The sequence below is a fragment of the Lates calcarifer genome, unplaced genomic scaffold (assembly GCF_001640805.2).
Source record: "Lates calcarifer isolate ASB-BC8 unplaced genomic scaffold, TLL_Latcal_v3 _unitig_4420_quiver_2204, whole genome shotgun sequence".
NCBI classification, from domain to species: Eukaryota; Metazoa; Chordata; class Actinopteri; family Centropomidae; genus Lates; species Lates calcarifer.
The window spans coordinates 1-20,085 of NW_026116888.1; the positions used below are offsets into that span (position 1 = coordinate 1).

The following is a 20,085-nucleotide window of genomic DNA, read 5'->3' on the forward strand; positions in this document are numbered from 1 at the left end:
ATCTTAGCCAAAAGGCGAGAAGCGATGAGTCCAAAGCGTTTCGTGTTCCGTCCAAGCTCTTGGCACGATCCTCTCTTGTCACGGTGCCCTGTTTTCAAGCCAGCCTAACAATGGCTGCTGCTTAGCACCCCCACCCAGTCTCCCCACTTTGCACCCCTGGTTCTTAGCGGAGACAGCCGTTTGACTTTTCACACACTCAAAGGGCTCAGCCTTACGGCCAAACCTACCAAAAATAGCTTAAACTCGTTGGCGTTCCTCTCCACGGAAGTCTTTAGTAAAAGGCGAAAGACTTGTGCGTTATGAAGAGAAACCAGAGTCAGTACGGCCTTCGCCTTGAGGGCAGCCGAGAACCCCAGTCGTCCCAGCCACCACCGTCACGGTAGGCCTCTCTTTGCGCCTGCCGCGTTCCAAATCCCAGATCGCACCCGTCAGCTACCCTGCCCGTACTGTCACATGCGCTATCCAATGGGGTTTGCGGAGGGTTAGGCTTAGGCGGAAAGCCCCGCCTTTGGGGGCGGGGGCGGGGGCTGGGGCATGTGTGCTTGTAACATACAGAAACGCCCACCAATCGTCACGGCCCGACAACAGCACCGACTCTGCAGTCGTAAAACTGGCATAGTTGGCAGCACGCTTTCACGCTTACGAGTAAAAGAAGCTACCCGGGACACCTTGTTTTCCTTTGACGTAGCGGTCAGGGGAGAGCGCGAACGCAGTCCCCCACTACCAGAAATTATGCAGTCGAGACTCCCACATTTGGGGAATTCGCAGGGGTCAGCGCAACCGGAGTGCAATGGCTGAGCCTCGCCCTGGGTGAACCACCTTCTTGATCATGGTATCTCCCCTGCCAGGTAAGTATGAGTTGGAGTTGTCAGAGACGGTGGGGTCGGTTCCAGACACAGCACCCTGGCTGATGGTGGCCACACTGCACAATGCCAGAGTTCGGCGACATCAGCATTAGCTGACCCTCATCTGAGGCTTGTCCCGAGGCGTTGCAAGCACTATACTGCAGTTTGACAAAGTTGCGCGGTGCACAAACTTTGCTGGTTTTATTGACTTTTCTCACCGGGGCAGCTCGGCCCAGACAAACTGGAATGTGCCTGTTTTTTTTCAAAAAACAGTAATGCATAAGCCGTGTATGCTCCCGTCTCTAAAGGTCTGTTGGACACGTTATCCCCTTCTATAGAGGGAACTGCTTACTTTACCTTTCTTTCCAGCTGCAAAAGAGAGACGGTACACCCTGATCAACCTCCGGGGAAGGGAAAAATCAAGAGTGCACCACTAAGCGTACGACTCAGTAACCGCATCAGGGCTTTGAGCAACTTGTACCCTATCGATAAAGGAATGTGAGAAAAGCAAGGGACTCCCCTGGAAAAAACACCCCCCACAAAACTCTTATAGTTACATTGCACGTTTCCAGAGAATGTGCACCGTACCTGGAGGTAATGCAATACCGGGTCGATGCGTGAGTGGAAGGAGCAAGCCCCCGTTCCGGCTCCCTGATCCAAAAATCAATTTAATATATGGTCCCCGGGTAGGGGACGTATCAGATATTAAACTGATAAGAACAGATACTACACTTGATCTTAGCCAAAAGGCCGAGAAGCGATGAGTCCAAAGCGTTTCGTGTTCCGTCCAAGCTCTTGGCCCGATCCTCTCTTGTCACGGTGCCCTGTTTTCAAGCCAGCCTAACAATGGCTGCTGCTTAGCACCCCCACCCAGTCTCCCCACTTTGCACCCCTGGTTCTTAGCGGAGACAGCCGTTTGACTTTTCACACACTCAAAGGGCTCAGCCTTACGGCCAAACCTACCAAAAATAGCTTAAACTCGTTGGCGTTCCTCTCCACGGAAGTCTTTAGTAAAAGGCCGAAAGACTTGTGCGTTATGAAGAGAAACCAGAGTCAGTACGGCCTTCGCCTTGAGGCAGCCGAGAACCCCAGTCGTCCCAGCCACCACCGTCACGGTAGGCCTCTCTTTGCGCCTGCCGCGTTCCAAATCCCAGATCGCACCCGTCAGCTACCCTGCCCCGTACTGTCACATGCGCTATCCAATGGGGTTTGCGGAGGGTTAGGCTTAGGCGGAAAGCCCCGCCTTTGGGGGGCGGGGGCGGGGTCGGGGGCTGGGGCATGTGTGCTTGTAACATACAGAAACGCCCACCAATCGTCACGGCCCGACAACAGCACCGACTCTGCAGTCGTAAAACTGGCATAGTTGGCAGCACGCTTTCACGCTTACGAGTAAAAGAAGCTACCCGGGACACCTTGTTTTCCTTTGACGTAGCGGTCAGGGGAGAGCGCGAACGCAGTCCCCCACTACCAGAAATTATGCAGTCGAGACTCCCACATTTGGGGAATTCGCAGGGGTCAGCGCAACCGGAGTGCAATGGCTGAGCCTCGCCCTGGGTGAACCACCTTCTTGATCATGGTATCTCCCCTGCCAGGTAAGTATGAGTTGGAGTTGTCAGAGACGGTGGGGTCGGTTCCAGACACAGCACCCTGGCTGATGGTGGCCACACTGCACAATGCCAGAGTTCGGCGACATCAGCATTAGCTGACCCTCATCTGAGGCTTGTCCCCGAGGCGTTGCAAGCACTATACTGCAGTTTGACAAAGTTGCGCGGTGCACAAACTTTGCTGGTTTTATTGACTTTTCTCACCGGTCGGAGCTCGGCCCAGACAAACTGGAATGTGCCTGTTTTTTTTCAAAAAACAGTAATGCATAAGCCGTGTATGCTCCCGTCTCTAAAGGTCTGTTGGACACGTTATCCCCTTATATAGAGAGAACTGCTTACTTTACCTTCTTTTCCAAGCTGCAAAAGAGAGACGGTACACCCTGATCAACCTCCGGGGAAGGGAAAAATCAAGAGTGCACCACTAAGCGTACGACTCAGTAACCGCATCAGGGCTTTGAGCAACTTGTACCCTATCGATAAAGGAATGTGAGAAAAGCAAGGGACTCCCCTGGAAAAAACACCCCCCACAAAACTCTATAGTTACATTGCACGTTTCCAGAGAATGTGCACCGTACCTGGAGGTAATGCAATACCGGGTCGATGCGTGGAGTGGAAGGAGCAAGCCCCCGTTCCGGCTCCCTGATCCAAAAATCAATTTAATATATGGTCCCCGGTAGGGGACGTATCAGATATTAAACTGATAAGAACAGATACTACACTTGATCTTAGCCAAAAGGCCGAGAAGCGATGAGTCCAAAGCGTTTCGTGTTCCGTCCAAGCTCTTGGCACGATCCTCTCTTGTCACGGTGCCCTGTTTTCAAGCCAGCCTAACAATGGCTGCTGCTTAGCACCCCCACCCAGTCTCCCCACTTTGCACCCCTGGTTCTTAGCGGAGACAGCCGTTTGACTTTTCACACACTCAAAAGGGCTCAGCCTTACGGCCAAACCTACCAAAAATAGCTTAAACTCGTTGGCGTTCCTCTCCACGGAAGTCTTTAGTAAAAGGCGAAAGACTTGTGCGTTATGAAGAGAAACCAGAGTCAGTACGGCCTTCGCCTTGAGGGCAGCCGAGAACCCCAGTCGTCCCAGCCACCACCGTCACGGTAGGCCTCTCTTTGCGCCTGCCCGCGTTCCAAATCCCAGATCGCACCCGTCAGCTACCCTGCCCCGTACTGTCACATGCGCTATCCAATGGGGTTTGCGGAGGGTTAGGCTTAGGCGGAAAGCCCCGCCTTTGGGGGCGGGGGCGGGGGCTGGGGCATGTGTGCTTGTAACATACAGAAACGCCCACCAATCGTCACGGCCCGACAACAGCACCGACTCTGCAGTCGTAAAACTGGCATAGTTGGCAGCACGCTTTCACGCTTACGAGTAAAAGAAGCTACCCGGGACACCTTGTTTTCCTTTGACGTAGCGGTCAGGGGAGAGCGCGAACGCAGTCCCCCACTACCAGAAATTATGCAGTCGAGACTCCCACATTTGGGGAATTCGCAGGGGTCAGCGCAACCGGAGTGCAATGGCTGAGCCTCGCCCTGGGTGAACCACCTTCTTGATCATGGTATCTCCCCTGCCAGGTAAGTATGAGTTGGAGTTGTCAGAGACGGTGGGGTCGGTTCCAGACACAGCACCCTGGCTGATGGTGGCCACACTGCACAATGCCAGAGTTCGGCGACATCAGCATTAGCTGACCCTCATCTGAGGCTTGTCCCCGAGGCGTTGCAAGCACTATACTGCAGTTTGACAAAGTTGCGCGGTGCACAAACTTTGCTGGTTTTATTGACTTTTCTCACCGGTCGGAGCTCGGCCCAGACAAACTGGAATGTGCCTGTTTTTTTTCAAAAAACAGTAATGCATAAGCCGTGTATGCTCCCGTCTCTAAAGGTCTGTTGGACACGTTATCCCCTTATATAGAGAGAACTGCTTACTTTACCTTCTTTTCCAGCTGCAAAAGAGAGACGGTACACCCTGATCAACCTCCGGGGAAGGGAAAAATCAAGAGTGCACCACTAAGCGTACGACTCAGTAACCGCATCAGGGCTTTGAGCAACTTGTACCCTATCGATAAAGGAATGTGAGAAAAGCAAGGGACTCCCCTGGAAAAAACACCCCCACAAAACTCTATAGTTACATTGCACGTTTCCAGAGAATGTGCACCGTACCTGGAGGTAATGCAATACCGGGTCGATGCGTGGAGTGGAAGGAGCAAGCCCCCGTTCCGGCTCCCTGATCCAAAAATCAATTTAATATATGGTCCCCGGGTAGGGGACGTATCAGATATTAAACTGATAAGAACAGATACTACACTTGATCTTAGCCAAAAGGCCGAGAAGCGATGAGTCCAAAGCGTTTCGTGTTCCGTCCAAGCTCTTGGCACGATCCTCTCTTGTCACGGTGCCCTGTTTTCAAGCCAGCCTAACAATGGCTGCTGCTTAGCACCCCCACCCAGTCTCCCCACTTTGCACCCCTGGTTCTTAGCGGAGACAGCCGTTTGACTTTTCACACACTCAAAGGGCTCAGCCTTACGGCCAAACCTACCAAAAATAGCTTAAACTCCTTGGCGTTCCTCTCCACGGAAGTCTTTAGTAAAAGGCGAAAGACTTGTGCGTTATGAAGAGAAACCAGAGTCAGTACGGCCTTCGCCTTGAGGGCAGCCGAGAACCCCAGTCGTCCCAGCCACCACCGTCACGGTAGGCCTCTCTTTGCGCCTGCCGCGTTCCAAATCCCAGATCGCACCCGTCAGCTACCCTGCCCCGTACTGTCACATGCGCTATCCAATGGGGTTTGCGGAGGGTTAGGTTTAGGCGGAAAGCCCCGCCTTTGGGGGCGGGGGCGGGGGCTGGGGCATGTGTGCTTGTAACATACAGAAACGCCCACCAATCGTCACGGCCCGACAACAGCACCGACTCTGCAGTCGTAAAACTGGCATAGTTGGCAGCACGCTTTCACGCTTACGAGTAAAAGAAGCTACCCGGGACACCTTGTTTTCCTTTGACGTAGCGGTCAGGGGAGAGCGCGAACGCAGTCCCCCACTACCAGAAATTATGCAGTCGAGACTCCCACATTTGGGGAATTCGCAGGGGTCAGCGCAACCGGAGTGCAATGGCTGAGCCTCGCCCTGGGTGAACCACCTTCTTGATCATGGTATCTCCCCTGCCAGGTAAGTATGAGTTGGAGTTGTCAGAGACGGTGGGGTCGGTTCCAGACACAGCACCCTGGCTGATGGTGGCCACACTGCACAATGCCAGAGTTCGGCGACATCAGCATTAGCTGACCCTCATCTGAGGCTTGTCCCCGAGGCGTTGCAAGCACTATACTGCAGTTTGACAAAGTTGCGCGGTGCACAAACTTTGCTGGTTTTATTGACTTTTCTCACCAGTCGGAGCTCGGCCCAGACAAACTGGAATGTGCCTGTTTTTTTTCAAAAAACAGTAATGCATAAGCCGTGTATGCTCCCGTCTCTAAAGGTCTGTTGGACACGTTATCCCCTTATATAGAGAGAACTGCTTACTTTACCTTCTTTTCCAAGCTGCAAAAGAGAGACGGTACACCCTGATCAACCTCCGGGGAAGGGAAAAATCAAGAGTGCACCACTAAGCGTACGACTCAGTAACCGCATCAGGGCTTTGAGCAACTTGTACCCTATCGATAAAGGAATGTGAGAAAAGCAAGGGACTCCCCTGGAAAAAACACCCCCCACAAAACTCTATAGTTACATTGCACGTTTCCAGAGAATGTGCACCGTACCTGGAGGTAATGCAATACCGGGTCGATGCGTGGAGTGGAAGGAGCAAGCCCCCGTTCCGGCTCCCTGATCCAAAAATCAATTTAATATATGGTCCCCGGGTAGGGGACGTATCAGATATTAAACTGATAAGAACAGATACTACACTTGATCTTAGCCAAAAGGCCGAGAAGCGATGAGTCCAAAGCGTTTCGTGTTCCGTCCAAGCTCTTGGCACGATCCTCTCTTGTCACGGTGCCCTGTTTTCAAGCCAGCCTAACAATGGCTGCTGCTTAGCACCCCCACCCAGTCTCCCCACTTTGCACCCCTGGTTCTTAGCGGAGACAGCCGTTTGACTTTTCACACACTCAAAGGGCTCAGCCTTACGGCCAAACCTACCAAAAATAGCTTAAACTCGTTGGCGTTCCTCTCCACGGAAGTCTTTAGTAAAAGGCGAAAGACTTGTGCGTTATGAAGAGAAACCAGAGTCAGTACGGCCTTCGCCTTGAGGGCAGCCGAGAACCCCAGTCGTCCCAGCCACCACCGTCACGGTAGGCCTCTCTTTGCGCCTGCCGCGTTCCAAATCCCAGATCGCACCCGTCAGCTACCCTGCCCCGTACTGTCACATGCGCTATCCAATGGGGTTTGCGGAGGGTTAGGCTTAGGCGGAAAGCCCCGCCTTTGGGGGGCGGGGGCGGGGGCTGGGGCATGTGTGCTTGTAACATACAGAAACGCCCACCAATCGTCACGGCCCGACAACAGCACCGACTCTGCAGTCGTAAAACTGGCATAGTTGGCAGCACGCTTTCACGCTTACGAGTAAAAGAAGCTACCCGGGACACCTTGTTTTCCTTTGACGTAGCGGTCAGGGGAGAGCGCGAACGCAGTCCCCCACTACCAGAAATTATGCAGTCGAGACTCCCACATTTGGGGAATTCGCAGGGGTCAGCGCAACCGGAGTGCAATGGCTGAGCCTCGCCCTGGGTGAACCACCTTCTTGATCATGGTATCTCCCCTGCCAGGTAAGTATGAGTTGGAGTTGTCAGAGACGGTGGGGTCGGTTCCAGACACAGCACCCTGGCTGATGGTGGCCACACTGCACAATGCCAGAGTTCGGCGACATCAGCATTAGCTGACCCTCATCTGAGGCTTGTCGCCGAGGCGTTGCAAGCACTATACTGCAGTTTGACAAAGTTGCGCGGTGCACAAACTTTGCTGGTTTTATTGACTTTTCTCACCGGTCAGAGCTCGGCCCAGACAAACTGGAATGTGCCTGTTTTTTTTCAAAAAACAGTAATGCATAAGCCGTGTATGCTCCCGTCTCTAAAGGTCTGTTGGACACGTTATCCCCTTCTATAGAGGGAACTGCTTACTTTACCTTCTTTTCCCAGCTGCAAAAGAGAGACGGTACACCCTGATCAACCTCCGGGGAAGGGAAAAATCAAGAGTGCACCACTAAGCGTACGACTCAGTAACCGCATCAGGGCTTTGAGCAACTTGTACCCTATCGATAAAGGAATGTGAGAAAAGCAAGGGACTCCCCTGGAAAAAACACCCCCCACAAAACTCTATAGTTACATTGCACGTTTCCAGAGAATGTGCACCGTACCTGGAGGTAATGCAATACCGGGTCGATGCGTGGAGTGGAAGGAGCAAGCCCCCGTTCCGGCTCCCTGATCCAAAAATCAATTTAATATATGGTCCCCGGGTAGGGGACGTATCAGATATTAAACTGATAAGAACAGATACTACACTTGATCTTAGCCAAAAGGCCGAGAAGCGATGAGTCCAAAGCGTTTCGTGTTCCGTCCAAGCTCTTGGCACGATCCTCTCTTGTCACGGTGCCCTGTTTTCAAGCCAGCCTAACAATGGCTGCTGCTTAGCACCCCCACCCAGTCTCCCCACTTTGCACCCCTGGTTCTTAGCGGAGACAGCCGTTTGACTTTTCACACACTCAAAGGGCTCAGCCTTACGGCCAAACCTACCAAAAATAGCTTAAACTCCTTGGCGTTCCTCTCCACGGAAGTCTTTAGTAAAAGGCGAAAGACTTGTGCGTTATGAAGAGAAACCAGAGTCAGTACGGCCTTCGCCTTGAGGGCAGCCGAGAACCCCAGTCGTCCCAGCCACCACCGTCACGGTAGGCCTCTCTTTGCGCCTGCCGCGTTCCAAATCCCAGATCGCACCCGTCAGCTACCCTGCCCCGTACTGTCACATGCGCTATCCAATGGGGTTTGCGGAGGGTTAGGCTTAGGCGGAAAGCCCCGCCTTTGGGGGGCGGGGGCGGGGGCTGGGGCATGTGTGCTTGTAACATACAGAAACGCCCACCAATCGTCACGGCCCGACAACAGCACCGACTCTGCAGTCGTAAAACTGGCATAGTTGGCAGCACGCTTTCACGCTTACGAGTAAAAGAAGCTACCCGGGACACCTTGTTTTCCTTTGACGTAGCGGTCAGGGGAGAGCGCGAACGCAGTCCCCCACTACCAGAAATTATGCAGTCGAGACTCCCACATTTGGGGAATTCGCAGGGGTCAGCGCAACCGGAGTGCAATGGCTGAGCCTCGCCCTGGGTGAACCACCTTCTTGATCATGGTATCTCCCCTGCCAGGTAAGTATGAGTTGGAGTTGTCAGAGACGGTGGGGTCGGTTCCAGACACAGCACCCTGGCTGATGGTGGCCACACTGCACAATGCCAGAGTTCGGCGACATCAGCATTAGCTGACCCTCATCTGAGGCTTGTCCCCGAGGCGTTGCAAGCACTATACTGCAGTTTGACAAAGTTGCGCGGTGCACAAACTTTGCTGGTTTTATTGACTTTTCTCACCGGTCGGAGCTCGGCCCAGACAAACTGGAATGTGCCTGTTTTTTTTCAAAAAACAGTAATGCATAAGCCGTGTATGCTCCCGTCTCTAAAGGTCTGTTGGACACGTTATCCCCTTATATAGAGAGAACTGCTTACTTTACCTTCTTTTCCAGCTGCAAAAGAGAGACGGTACACCCTGATCAACCTCCGGGGAAGGGAAAAATCAAGAGTGCACCACTAAGCGTACGACTCAGTAACCGCATCAGGGCTTTGAGCAACTTGTACCCTATCGATAAAGGAATGTGAGAAAAGCAAGGGACTCCCCTGGAAAAAACACCCCCCACAAAACTCTATAGTTACATTGCACGTTTCCAGAGAATGTGCACCGTACCTGGAGGTAATGCAATACCGGGTCGATGCGTGGAGTGGAAGGAGCAAGCCCCCGTTCCGGCTCCCTGATCCAAAAATCAATTTAATATATGGTCCCCGGGTAGGGGACGTATCAGATATTAAACTGATAAGAACAGATACTACACTTGATCTTAGCCAAAAGGCCGAGAAGCGATGAGTCCAAAGCGTTTCGTGTTCCGTCCAAGCTCTTGGCACGATCCTCTCTTGTCACGGTGCCCTGTTTTCAAGCCAGCCTAACAATGGCTGCTGCTTAGCACCCCCACCCAGTCTCCCCACTTTGCACCCCTGGTTCTTAGCGGAGACAGCCGTTTGACTTTTCACACACTCAAAGGGCTCAGCCTTACGGCCAAACCTACCAAAAATAGCTTAAACTCGTTGGCGTTCCTCTCCACGGAAGTCTTTAGTAAAAGGCGAAAGACTTGTGCGTTAGTTTGCGCGGTGCACAAACTTTGCTGGTTTTATTGACTTTTCTCACCGGTCGGAGCTCGGCCCAGACAAACTGGAATGTGCCTGTTTTTTTTCAAAAAACAGTAATGCATAAGCCGTGTATGCTCCCGTCTCTAAAGGTCTGTTGGACACGTTATCCCCTTCTATAGAGGGAACTGCTTACTTTACCTTCTTTTCCAGCTGCAAAAGAGAGACGGTACACCCTGATCAACCTCCGGGGAAGGGAAAAATCAAGAGTGCACTACTAAGCGTACGACTCAGTAACTGCATCAGGGCTTTGAGCAACTTGTACCCTATCGATAAAGGAATGTGAGAAAAGCAAGGGACTCCCCTGGAAAAAACACCCCCCACAAAACTCTATAGTTACATTGCACGTTTCCAGAGAATGTGCACCGTACCTGGAGGTAATGCAATACCGGGTCGATGCGTGGAGTGGAAGGAGCAAGCCCCCGTTCCGGCTCCCTGATCCAAAAATCAATTTAATATATGGTCCCCGGGTAGGGGACGTATCAGATATTAAACTGATAAGAACAGATTTTTTTTTTTTTTTTTTTTTTTTTTCTCTTTATTGATACTCATTTCCATTTTCCATAGAAACTTTTGCATAATTAAAAAAATACACCCTACATCAAAATACAACTTGTCAACAATTGTGGATAATCTGTAAAATCATAGTTAAGACAATGAAAACAGTACTTTTAAGAGGTTTTACAGATTAAAAAAAAAAACAACAAAGTTGTAAAGGAATATTTTAAAAGGGAGTGTATTTGTTAAAAGGTTCTCTTGTGCAGGAGCAGGGTGAGTCCCTACCCAGGGTTACTCACTCCGCTCCTCCAAACAGTAAGTCTCTCAGGATCCTGTCCTGGTGCTCATAGGAGATCCCCGCCCTCTCGCTCCTTCCCACCTTCCTCTCCCGGAGAGCCAGGCCGCCGCTGCTTTGACCTTTTCCCGTGTAGCTCCGGCTCCTTCGTCCGAATGGGCACAGAGGCGATTCTTCTTTGTGGCTGTGTCCTAGGCCTGCCGCCTGCAGCTTCGGCCACTTGGACCGTCGCTGCGGCCATCCGGATCACAGCCACGGGGGGCATCTGCATGTGCTTCCTTACCAGCAAGTTTCTGGAGGTCCACATGGCGTCTTTGATGGCGGCCAGGGTGAGCCACTGCTTGGCAAAGTCGTCTTTTTTGATTGCTTCCTGGCTCACCCCATAGAGCACCAGCTGTGCTGTAAGGACCTCCCTTGCTGGCAAGTACGGGAATTGTAAGGAGCCGGCCATTGCCCACTGGTCTACGGCAGCGCTGCACTCCCAGAGCAGATGCCTCACCGACTCAGGCGCACCACAACCAGGTCGAGGTTGAGAGCGCCGACATGCCCCGGGAGTGCATGACGGACCTGACCGGGAGGATCTCGTGAGCCACCATCCATGACAGGTCCCGGAGTCTGTTTGGAAGAGCGGGGTGGTTGACGTTGCGCCAAACTGTTGAGGGCTGGCCTAATGGAAGCCCGCGCACTGGACTCACTGGTTCCTGCTCCTGCACAACAGAAATCAACACACGGTGATTGGCTAAAACTTGCAGCTCCTCCTGCTCCAGGTTAAAATGCTTTAAAAACTTCTGAATAAAAGCATAGGCTGGTGGCAGGTTAAAGGACACAGGTACTTTAAGATCAGTGGGTAAAATCTTCAGTCTTTTGAGATAAGAACCCATCCAGAATCGTGTCATTGCTGTGGTCTTAGGGTTTCTGGATGGGTCTGTAGCATATTTCACGTATAGCGCGACGTATCGGCTTCCTAAAAACAAGTGTAGGTCAGGTACTCCTTTTCCCCCTTTTTCTTTTGGCCTCCTCATCACGTCTCTCCTCAGTCTTTCCCCACTTGGAGCCCCACAAAAAGTAAAAGATGGCTCGGTCAAGATCTAAAAGCACTCTCCTAGGAGGGATAAAAACGGAACTGATCAGTAAAAGCAAGGGTAAAATCACTGCTTTGATGATTAAAACCTTCCCTTCAATGGTCAGTCCTCTAAGTCCCCAGTATCCTAGTCTTTGCCTTACTTTTCCTACCACGTCTGGCCAATTTGTTTTCCCTCCCCCCTCCTTGTCAAATTTGACCCCCAGTATTCTCTGGTCAGTCTGTGTCACAGTCAGGGGGAGTCCTGTCATTTCAGTCGCCGTCCATGGCCCATAAAGTTGGGCTTGGGTCTTGCCTCTGTTGAGTTTTGACCCAGAGGCCCATCCAAACCAGTCAGTCAAGTCCAGCGTCCTGTTGACAGATAAAAGGTCGGTGCATAAATCGTTCACGTCGTCCATGTATAAAACGCATTTAGTCTGAAGTCCCCCGCTCCCTGGGATTCCGATCCCATTGATTCGTTGGTCCCTTCTCAAGATCTGCGCCAGAGGTTCTATACAGATGACATAGAGGAGGGCAGATAACGGACAGCCCTGACGAACACCGCAGTTAATATCCACTGCTTTTGTCAGGTGCCCGTTAATAACAAATCTGCTGGTGATGCTCCGGTACAGCAATCCCACCCAAGCTATAAACCTTTCTGGAAATCCCATTTTTTGCAGTACCCGAAAGAGGTACTGGTGCGAGACCCCGATCGAAGGCTTTTTCAAAATCTAAATTTAGTACTATTAGCCTGATGTTTCTGTCTCTCGCGTAACAGATGGTGTCTCGGATCAGTACGAGGCTGTCGGTGATCTTCCTCCCCGGAATGGCGCAGGCTTGATCTGGGTGAATCACCTCTTCTAAAAATCCAGACATACGTGAGGCTAAAAGTTTGCAGTCAAAGTTTAAAAGAGTGATAGGTCTCCAGTTCTTCAAATCAGTCTTATCTTTGGCCTTGTGAAGGAGAGTCACTATCCCTATTCTAAAACTGTCAGGAAGTCGGTCTAGTCGTTCAAAACCCATAAAAACAGCAAGCAAATCAGGTGCTAAAATGTCCCAAAATGTCAAATAAAATTCCAGGGGAAGTCCATCTTGTCCTGGGGACTTCCCCTTCTTAAAACCTGTGATGCATTTATTTAACTCTAAAATCGTAAAATCTTGGGTTAAAAGCACGCTGCTTTCTACTGTCCCGGTAATGAGGTTTAAAACTTCTGTCATGGTGTCTTTTTCAATAGGTTTCCTTTGGTACAATTTTTCATAGTAGTTTTCAACAACTTGTTTAATTTCTTCTATTGTTTCTACTGTGCACCCATTTTCTTTTGTTAGTTTACAAACCGTTCCCCTTTTATTTATGATTTTCTTAAAAAAATACCTTGTGCACTTTTCCCCCTCTTCAATTTCTTGTTCCCTGCTTCTTAAAATGACACCTTTACTTTTGGTTTCTGCTAAAACCGACATCTCTGTTTTGACTTGTTTTATTTCCTCACTAAAATCCATTCCGCATTGTTGTAGTTTAAAATAGCGTTGTAGTCGTTTCTGCAGTCCCATCATGCGTCTATTTTCCCTACTCTTTTTTCTCTTCCCTGCCTGTCTAAAAAAAGTCTGGGTCTTTTCCTTCACCATTTCCCACCAGTGTGCGCATGTGTCGTAAAAGTCTTGAAGGGTCTGCCACTCTCTGTACTGCTCCCTGTATTGGTTGACTAAAACCTGGTCTTCTAAAAGGGAGCAGTTGAGTTTCCACAGACCACTTCCTGATGTCACACCCGAAGAGAGCGAAAGGGTGCAGGAAAGCATCAGGTGATCGGAAAAGAAAACAGGGGTCAATCTAGCATCGGTTGGTGGGCAGTCCCGTGTAAAAATATAGTCTATGCGAGAGGCTCTGGTGCCATCACCACTGAACCAGGTGAAGCCCTCCTCTCTAGGATGCATGGTTTTAAAACAGTCCTGAATTTTAAAATCCCTGCATATGCCCTGTAGTAAAAGTGATGCTTTATCAACTTTAAAATCTTGCCCTCCTCTTTTCCTGTCTTTCCTGCTTAAAATACAATTAAAATCACCCCCTACAACTAAAGGTTCCCTACCTAGCATGTGGAACTGCAGTTCTTCTAAAAGGTCATACCTGTCATTCCTGTCATTAAAGCCATAAATATTTAAGAGATTAAAATCCCTTCTCCTAAAAGTCAAGTGTGCTAAAAGTGCCCGACCATTTCTCACCACAGTGCTGCCCTTCACCAGAACCTTAGGATTTTTGATTAAAATGGCCACTCCATCATTTTTGTTGTAATTTGATCCACTCCATATTGATGTATATGGCCACAACTCCTCCCACTGTCTGTAGTGTTTTAAAAACGGAATGCCACATTCCTGTATTAAAAACACATCTGACTTAAAGGAAACAAGATAGGATAAAATACTCTGGGCTCTAACTCGCGACTTCACACTTCTCACATTGACGGTTGAGAAGGTGAGAGTCATGAGTATGGTTAAAAACAACAGGTATGAAATTTTAAAAGGACTATACAAGGAATTTCAGAGATAAAATGGCAGTCAGATAATCTGCTGTGAATGGAGCTCTTCCTTCACTCTTACAGGTGAAGAGTAAGGGGGTTTAGCTCCAGTCCCCGGATGGACTCTGGGGGTTGGTCTAGGCTGCAACCTTGCATTTAGTTTTGAGTCCTTAGGGGTTGATTGCAGAGCTATTGTTAAAAATGAGACCTCATTTGGTGAATCGGAGGGGAAGACTCTGGGCTCCTCCACAGATGAACTGTCTGAGAGAGTCCCAACTCTTCCCCTCTTCTCTGAGAATACAGGAGACTCAGAGGACAATTCTGATGCCAGCCTCTTTGTTTGCTGGGCGTTGGGGGGGGAGGCATCCTCGCTATCAGTCTGCAATTGGCCTTCCTCATTATCTGAACTAGCTCCGCCCTCTACCTGCATTGCCCCATCCTCTCCAGAACTCTCTGTTGATGGGGCTGTTGCAGGCCCCTCCCTTTCTCCCGCCTCATCTGATTCCACTCCTCCAATCACAGGATTTGGCGGGAGATTTGAATTTTCCGGCCCAGCCTCTTCAATTAGCTCTCTAACTGCCTGGCCTGGTCCACCATTTTGCCCACTTGCTTTTGCTGCCTTTACTTTGTTGGCAAAAGATTTGGGGCAATCTCTGAAGAGGTGGTTTGATTCTCCACATAGATTGCATTTTCTGCCATTGGTGCACTCCTCAAAGGTGTGCCCAATTTCTCTGCATTTCCCACAGACAGTCTGCTGACAAGCTTCGGCCAGGTGCCCGTGCTCACCACACTTGCGGCAGAGCTTGGGCTGACCCTGGTAATGGATGTAGCCCCTGTTTTCTCCCAGAACTATCATGGATGGCAGATGTTTTAGGCCTTGGAAGCCCTGGGGGTCCTGCCATTGTTGAATGGGGACCCTCCAAGCGCAGTTCCAAATGCCATCCTCATCTCTCACTTTGGTAGCCTGGCCTTTAACAGTGCAATATCTTCCCAGCCACAAACAAATGTCCTCTGCATTCACTGTTTCATTGAACATTCTGACAATAACCGTTTTTAAGGCATTGTCAGTCAGTTTCTCCACACTGAAGGCAGAAAACTGGGGTTTAACATTTTCAAAACGTGTCCAAAACTCTCTTAGCAGAGCTGCTGAACGGAAACTCACATCAAAGCCTTTACCAAAAGGCAAGGTCAGTATACAGTTCAGATCATTTGGTGTGAAACCCAAGGCTTTTTGGACTAGCTTCCTGGAGAAGTCCAGTCTGGACATCCCCAGGAGTTTACCCTCTCTCTCCACAAAATTTAAACGAACGCTGTGGTGCCTCCGCATGCCGGCATGGGTGGCCGACATGATGGAGGCACCACAAGCTAAAAAAGTGCTGAAAACAATAAAACCAGTAAAAGATCAATCCGACAAGTAAGAATAATGAAAAACAATAAATAACACAAGAGACAAAGAGTACTTACCTGATCGGCCTGGTCAAGATGTTACAACCTGCAGAGAACAGGTAAAATAGCTCTCTCAGCCAATGAATTCCTATTTGTTAAAGATTTTCAATTACTGGAAAATTGAAATGCTTTAAACAAGGAACATTTAGAAATATCCTCCCAAGCACTGATAAAACCGATGCCACGACAGACAAGTATTTTAACCACCAACAGGAGGCGATCGCAGTCTTAGCCAAAAGGCCGAGAAGCGTTTCCAGAGAACGTGCACCGTACCTGGAGGTAATGCAATACCGGGTCGATGCGTGGAGTGGAAGGAGCAAGCCCCCGTTCCGGCTCCCTGATCCAAAAATCAATTTAATATATGGTCCCCGGGTAGGGGACGTATCAGATATTAAACTGATAAGAACAGATACTACACTTGATCTTAGCCAAAAGGCCGAGAAGCGATGAGTCCAAAGCGTTTCGTGTTCCGTCCAAGCTCTTGGCACGATCCTCTCTTGTCACGGTGCCCTGTTTTCAAGCCAGCCTAACAATGGCTGCTGCTTAGCACCCCCACCCAGTCTCCCCACTTTGCACCCCTGGTTCTTAGCGGAGACAGCCGTTTGACTTTTCACACACTCAAAGGGCTCAGCCTTACGGCCAAACCTACCAAAAATAGCTTAAACTCGTTGGCGTTCCTCTCCACGGAAGTCTTTAGTAAAAGGCGAAAGACTTGTGCGTTATGAAGAGAAACCAGAGTCAGTACGGCCTTCGCCTTGAGGGCAGCCGAGAACCCCAGTCGTCCCAGCCACCACCGTCACGGTAGGCCTCTCTTTGCGCCTGCCGCGTTCCAAATCCCAGATCGCACCCGTCAGCTACCCTGCCCCGTACTGTCACATGCGCTATCCAATGGGGTTTGCGGAGGGTTAGGCTTAGGCGGAAAGCCCCGCCTTTGGGGGGCGGGGGCGGGGGCATGTGTGCTTGTAACATACAGAAACGCCCACCAATCGTCACGGCCCGACAACAGCACCGACTCTGCAGTCGTAAAACTGGCATAGTTGGCAGCACGCTTTCACGCTTACGAGTAAAAGAAGCTACCCGGGACACCTTGTTTTCCTTTGACGTAGCGGTCAGGGGAGAGCGCGAACGCAGTCCCCCACTACCAGAAATTATGCAGTCGAGACTCCCACATTTGGGGAATTCGCAGGGGTCAGCGCAACCGGAGTGCAATGGCTGAGCCTCGCCTGGGTGAACCACCTTCTTGATCATGGTATCTCCCCTGCCAGGTAAGTATGAGTTGGAGTTGTCAGAGACGGTGGGGTCGGTTCCAGACACAGCACCCTGGCTGATGGTGGCCACACTGCACAATGCCAGAGTTCGGCGACATCAGCATTAGCTGACCCTCATCTGAGGCTTGTCCCCGAGGCGTTGCAAGCACTATACTGCAGTTTGACAAAGTTGCGCGGTGCACAAACTTTGCTGGTTTTATTGACTTTTCTCACCGGTCGGAGCTCGGCCCAGACAAACTGGAATGTGCCTGTTTTTTTTCAAAAAACAGTAATGCATAAGCCGTGTATGCTCCCGTCTCTAAAGGTCTGTTGGACACGTTATCCCTTATATAGAGGGAACTGCTTACTTTACCTTCTTTTCCAGCTGCAAAAGAGAGACGGTACACCCTGATCAACCTCCGGGGAAGGGAAAAATCAAGAGTGCACCACTAAGCGTACGACTCAGTAACCGCATCAGGGCTTTGAGCAACTTGTACCCTATCGATAAAGGAATGTGAGAAAAGCAAGGGACTCCCCTGGAAAAAACACCCCCCACAAAACTCTATAGTTACATTGCACGTTTCCAGAGAATGTGCACCGTACCTGGAGGTAATGCAATACCGGGTCGATGCGTGGAGTGGAAGGAGCAAGCCCCCGTTCCGGCTCCCTGATCCAAAAATCAATTTAATATATGGTCCCCGGGTAGGGGACGTATCAGATATTAAACTGATAAGAACAGATACTACACTTGATCTTAGCCAAAAGGCCGAGAAGCGATGAGTCCAAAGCGTTTCGTGTTCCGTCCAAGCTCTTGGCACGATCCTCTCTTGTCACGGTGCCCTGTTTTCAAGCCAGCCTAACAATGGCTGCTGCTTAGCACCCCCACCCAGTCTCCCCACTTTGCACCCCTGGTTCTTAGCGGAGACAGCCGTTTGACTTTTCACACACTCAAAGGGCTCAGCCTTACGGCCAAACCTACCAAAAATAGCTTAAACTCGTTGGCGTTCCTCTCCACGGAAGTCTTTAGTAAAAGGCGAAAGACTTGTGCGTTATGAAGAGAAACCAGAGTCAGTACGGCCTTCGCCTTGAGGGCAGCCGAGAACCCCAGTCGTCCCAGCCACCACCGTCACGGTAGGCCTCTCTTTGCGCCTGCCGCGTTCCAAATCCCAGATCGCACCCGTCAGCTACCCTGCCCCGTACTGTCACATGCGCTATCCAATGGGGTTTGCGGAGGGTTAGGCTTAGGCGGAAAGCCCCGCCTTTGGGGGGCGGGGGCGGGGGTGGGGCATGTGTGCTTGTAACATACAGAAACGCCCACCAATCGTCACGGCCCGACAACAGCACCGACTCTGCAGTCGTAAAACTGGCATAGTTGGCAGCACGCTTTCACGCTTACGAGTAAAAGAAGCTACCCGGGACACCTTGTTTTCCTTTGACGTAGCGGTCAGGGGAGAGCGCGAACGCAGTCCCCCACTACCAGAAATTATGCAGTCGAGACTCCCACATTTGGGGGAATTCGCAGGGGTCAGCGCAACCGGAGTGCAATGGCTGAGCCTCGCCCTGGGTGAACCACCTTCTTGATCATGGTATCTCCCCTGCCAGGTAAGTATGAGTTGGAGTTGTCAGAGACGGTGGGGTCGGTTCCAGACACAGCACCCTGGCTGATGGTGGCCACACTGCACAATGCCAGAGTTCGGCGACATCAGCATTAGCTGACCCTCATCTGAGGCTTGTCCCCGAGGCGTTGCAAGCACTATACTGCAGTTTGACAAAGTTGCGCGGTGCACAAACTTTGCTGGTTTTATTGACTTTTCTCACCGGTCGGAGCTCGGCCCAGACAAACTGGAATGTGCCTGTTTTTTTTCAAAAAACAGTAATGCATAAGCCGTGTATGCTCCCGTCTCTAAAGGTCTGTTGGACACGTTATCCCCTTATATAGAGGGAACTGCTTACTTTACCTTCTTTTCCAGCTGCAAAAGAGAGACGGTACACCCTGATCAACCTCCGGGGAAGGGAAAAATCAAGAGTGCACCACTAAGCGTACGACTCAGTAACCGCATCAGGGCTTTGAGCAACTTGTACCCTATCGATAAAGGAATGTGAGAAAAGCAAGGGACTCCCCTGGAAAAAAACACCCCCCACAAAACTCTATAGTTACATTGCACGTTTCCAGAGAATGTGCACCGTACCTGGAGATAATGCAATACCGGGTCGATGCGTGGAGTGGAAGGAGCAAGCCCCCGTTCCGGCTCCCTGATCCAAAAATCAATTTAATATATGGTCCCCGGGTAGGGGACGTATCAGATATTAAACTGATAAGAACAGATACTACACTTGATCTTAGCCAAAAGGCCGAGAAGCGATGAGTCCAAAGCGTTTCGTGTTCCGTCCAAGCTCTTGGCACGATCCTCTCTTGTCACGGTGCCCTGTTTTCAAGCCAGCCTAACAATGGCTGCTGCTTAGCACCCCCACCCAGTCTCCCCACTTTGCACCCCTGGTTCTTAGCGGAGACAGCCGTTTGACTTTCACACACTCAAAGGGCTCAGCCTTACGGCCAAACCTACCAAAAATAGCTTAAACTCGTTGGCGTTCCTCTCCACGGAAGTCTTTAGTAAAAGGCGAAAGACTTGTGCGTTATGAAGAGAAACCAGAGTCAGTACAGCCTTCGCCTTGAGGGCAGCCGAGAACCCCAGTCGTCCCAGCCACCACCGTCACGGTAGGCCTCTCTTTGCGCCTGCCGCGTTCCAAATCCCAGATCGCACCCACAGCTACCCTGCCCCGTACTGTCACATGCGCTATCCAATGGGGTTTGCGGAGGGTTAGGCTTAGGCGGAAAGCCCCGCCTTTGGGGGGCGGGGGCTGGGGCATGTGTGCTTGTAACATACAGAAACCCACCAATCGTCACGGCCCGACAACAGCACCGACTCTGCAGTCGTAAAACTGGCATAGTTGGCAGCACGCTTTCACGCTTACGAGTAAAAGAAGCTACCCGGGACACCTTGTTTTCCTTTGACGTAGCGGTCAGGGGAGAGCGCGAACGCAGTCCCCCACTACCAGAAATTATGCAGTCGAGACTCCCACATTTGGGGAATTCGCAGGGTCAGCGCAACCGGAGTGCAATGGCTGAGCCTCGCCCTGGGTGAACCACCTTCTTGATCATGGTATCTCCCCTGC

General features: G+C 50.8%; 27 non-coding genes and 2 pseudogenes across 27 annotated transcripts; all 29 read right to left on the reverse strand.

Moving 5' to 3' along the window:
- Positions 1 to 207: 207 nt before the first annotated feature.
- LOC127140392 (U5 spliceosomal RNA) lies at positions 208 to 319 on the reverse strand. The gene has a single exon (XR_007810882.1). It is a non-coding gene; the product is annotated as a U5 spliceosomal RNA (small nuclear RNA).
- A 373-nt stretch (positions 320 to 692) lies between these two features.
- On the reverse strand, positions 693 to 856 carry LOC127140376 (U1 spliceosomal RNA). The gene has a single exon (XR_007810868.1). It is a non-coding gene; the product is annotated as a U1 spliceosomal RNA (small nuclear RNA).
- A 561-nt stretch (positions 857 to 1,417) lies between these two features.
- Positions 1,418 to 1,607, reverse strand: LOC127140390 (U2 spliceosomal RNA). The gene has a single exon (XR_007810881.1). It is a non-coding gene; the product is annotated as a U2 spliceosomal RNA (small nuclear RNA).
- Positions 1,608 to 1,788: 181 nt separating this feature from the next.
- On the reverse strand, positions 1,789 to 1,901 carry LOC127140401 (U5 spliceosomal RNA). Its single transcript, XR_007810891.1, has one exon. It is a non-coding gene; the product is annotated as a U5 spliceosomal RNA (small nuclear RNA).
- Positions 1,902 to 2,281: 380 nt separating this feature from the next.
- Positions 2,282 to 2,445, reverse strand: LOC127140387 (U1 spliceosomal RNA). Its single transcript, XR_007810878.1, has one exon. It is a non-coding gene; the product is annotated as a U1 spliceosomal RNA (small nuclear RNA).
- Positions 2,446 to 3,008: 563 nt separating this feature from the next.
- On the reverse strand, positions 3,009 to 3,198 carry LOC127140389 (U2 spliceosomal RNA). Its single transcript, XR_007810880.1, has one exon. It is a non-coding gene; the product is annotated as a U2 spliceosomal RNA (small nuclear RNA).
- Positions 3,199 to 3,380: 182 nt separating this feature from the next.
- Positions 3,381 to 3,492, reverse strand: LOC127140393 (U5 spliceosomal RNA). The gene has a single exon (XR_007810883.1). It is a non-coding gene; the product is annotated as a U5 spliceosomal RNA (small nuclear RNA).
- Positions 3,493 to 3,867: 375 nt separating this feature from the next.
- LOC127140398 (U1 spliceosomal RNA) lies at positions 3,868 to 4,031 on the reverse strand. Its single transcript, XR_007810888.1, has one exon. It is a non-coding gene; the product is annotated as a U1 spliceosomal RNA (small nuclear RNA).
- Positions 4,032 to 4,592: 561 nt separating this feature from the next.
- LOC127140381 (U2 spliceosomal RNA) lies at positions 4,593 to 4,783 on the reverse strand. Its single transcript, XR_007810872.1, has one exon. It is a non-coding gene; the product is annotated as a U2 spliceosomal RNA (small nuclear RNA).
- A 181-nt stretch (positions 4,784 to 4,964) lies between these two features.
- LOC127140399 (U5 spliceosomal RNA) lies at positions 4,965 to 5,076 on the reverse strand. Its single transcript, XR_007810889.1, has one exon. It is a non-coding gene; the product is annotated as a U5 spliceosomal RNA (small nuclear RNA).
- Positions 5,077 to 5,450: 374 nt separating this feature from the next.
- Positions 5,451 to 5,614, reverse strand: LOC127140403 (U1 spliceosomal RNA). The gene has a single exon (XR_007810893.1). It is a non-coding gene; the product is annotated as a U1 spliceosomal RNA (small nuclear RNA).
- A 563-nt stretch (positions 5,615 to 6,177) lies between these two features.
- On the reverse strand, positions 6,178 to 6,368 carry LOC127140382 (U2 spliceosomal RNA). Its single transcript, XR_007810873.1, has one exon. It is a non-coding gene; the product is annotated as a U2 spliceosomal RNA (small nuclear RNA).
- A 181-nt stretch (positions 6,369 to 6,549) lies between these two features.
- LOC127140394 (U5 spliceosomal RNA) lies at positions 6,550 to 6,661 on the reverse strand. Its single transcript, XR_007810884.1, has one exon. It is a non-coding gene; the product is annotated as a U5 spliceosomal RNA (small nuclear RNA).
- Positions 6,662 to 7,036: 375 nt separating this feature from the next.
- LOC127140404 (U1 spliceosomal RNA) lies at positions 7,037 to 7,200 on the reverse strand. Its single transcript, XR_007810894.1, has one exon. It is a non-coding gene; the product is annotated as a U1 spliceosomal RNA (small nuclear RNA).
- A 563-nt stretch (positions 7,201 to 7,763) lies between these two features.
- LOC127140383 (U2 spliceosomal RNA) lies at positions 7,764 to 7,954 on the reverse strand. The gene has a single exon (XR_007810874.1). It is a non-coding gene; the product is annotated as a U2 spliceosomal RNA (small nuclear RNA).
- A 181-nt stretch (positions 7,955 to 8,135) lies between these two features.
- On the reverse strand, positions 8,136 to 8,247 carry LOC127140400 (U5 spliceosomal RNA). The gene has a single exon (XR_007810890.1). It is a non-coding gene; the product is annotated as a U5 spliceosomal RNA (small nuclear RNA).
- A 375-nt stretch (positions 8,248 to 8,622) lies between these two features.
- On the reverse strand, positions 8,623 to 8,786 carry LOC127140377 (U1 spliceosomal RNA). Its single transcript, XR_007810869.1, has one exon. It is a non-coding gene; the product is annotated as a U1 spliceosomal RNA (small nuclear RNA).
- Positions 8,787 to 9,348: 562 nt separating this feature from the next.
- Positions 9,349 to 9,539, reverse strand: LOC127140384 (U2 spliceosomal RNA). The gene has a single exon (XR_007810875.1). It is a non-coding gene; the product is annotated as a U2 spliceosomal RNA (small nuclear RNA).
- Positions 9,540 to 9,720: 181 nt separating this feature from the next.
- On the reverse strand, positions 9,721 to 9,833 carry LOC127140402 (U5 spliceosomal RNA). Its single transcript, XR_007810892.1, has one exon. It is a non-coding gene; the product is annotated as a U5 spliceosomal RNA (small nuclear RNA).
- A 380-nt stretch (positions 9,834 to 10,213) lies between these two features.
- On the reverse strand, positions 10,214 to 10,432 carry LOC127140391 (uncharacterized; annotated as a pseudogene).
- A 5,489-nt stretch (positions 10,433 to 15,921) lies between these two features.
- On the reverse strand, positions 15,922 to 16,112 carry LOC127140386 (U2 spliceosomal RNA). Its single transcript, XR_007810877.1, has one exon. It is a non-coding gene; the product is annotated as a U2 spliceosomal RNA (small nuclear RNA).
- A 181-nt stretch (positions 16,113 to 16,293) lies between these two features.
- Positions 16,294 to 16,405, reverse strand: LOC127140395 (U5 spliceosomal RNA). Its single transcript, XR_007810885.1, has one exon. It is a non-coding gene; the product is annotated as a U5 spliceosomal RNA (small nuclear RNA).
- Positions 16,406 to 16,774: 369 nt separating this feature from the next.
- On the reverse strand, positions 16,775 to 16,937 carry LOC127140379 (U1 spliceosomal RNA). The gene has a single exon (XR_007810871.1). It is a non-coding gene; the product is annotated as a U1 spliceosomal RNA (small nuclear RNA).
- Positions 16,938 to 17,498: 561 nt separating this feature from the next.
- LOC127140385 (U2 spliceosomal RNA) lies at positions 17,499 to 17,689 on the reverse strand. Its single transcript, XR_007810876.1, has one exon. It is a non-coding gene; the product is annotated as a U2 spliceosomal RNA (small nuclear RNA).
- A 181-nt stretch (positions 17,690 to 17,870) lies between these two features.
- Positions 17,871 to 17,982, reverse strand: LOC127140396 (U5 spliceosomal RNA). The gene has a single exon (XR_007810886.1). It is a non-coding gene; the product is annotated as a U5 spliceosomal RNA (small nuclear RNA).
- A 374-nt stretch (positions 17,983 to 18,356) lies between these two features.
- Positions 18,357 to 18,521, reverse strand: LOC127140378 (U1 spliceosomal RNA). The gene has a single exon (XR_007810870.1). It is a non-coding gene; the product is annotated as a U1 spliceosomal RNA (small nuclear RNA).
- Positions 18,522 to 19,084: 563 nt separating this feature from the next.
- LOC127140388 (U2 spliceosomal RNA) lies at positions 19,085 to 19,275 on the reverse strand. The gene has a single exon (XR_007810879.1). It is a non-coding gene; the product is annotated as a U2 spliceosomal RNA (small nuclear RNA).
- A 180-nt stretch (positions 19,276 to 19,455) lies between these two features.
- On the reverse strand, positions 19,456 to 19,567 carry LOC127140397 (U5 spliceosomal RNA). The gene has a single exon (XR_007810887.1). It is a non-coding gene; the product is annotated as a U5 spliceosomal RNA (small nuclear RNA).
- A 366-nt stretch (positions 19,568 to 19,933) lies between these two features.
- On the reverse strand, positions 19,934 to 20,085 carry LOC127140380 (uncharacterized; annotated as a pseudogene).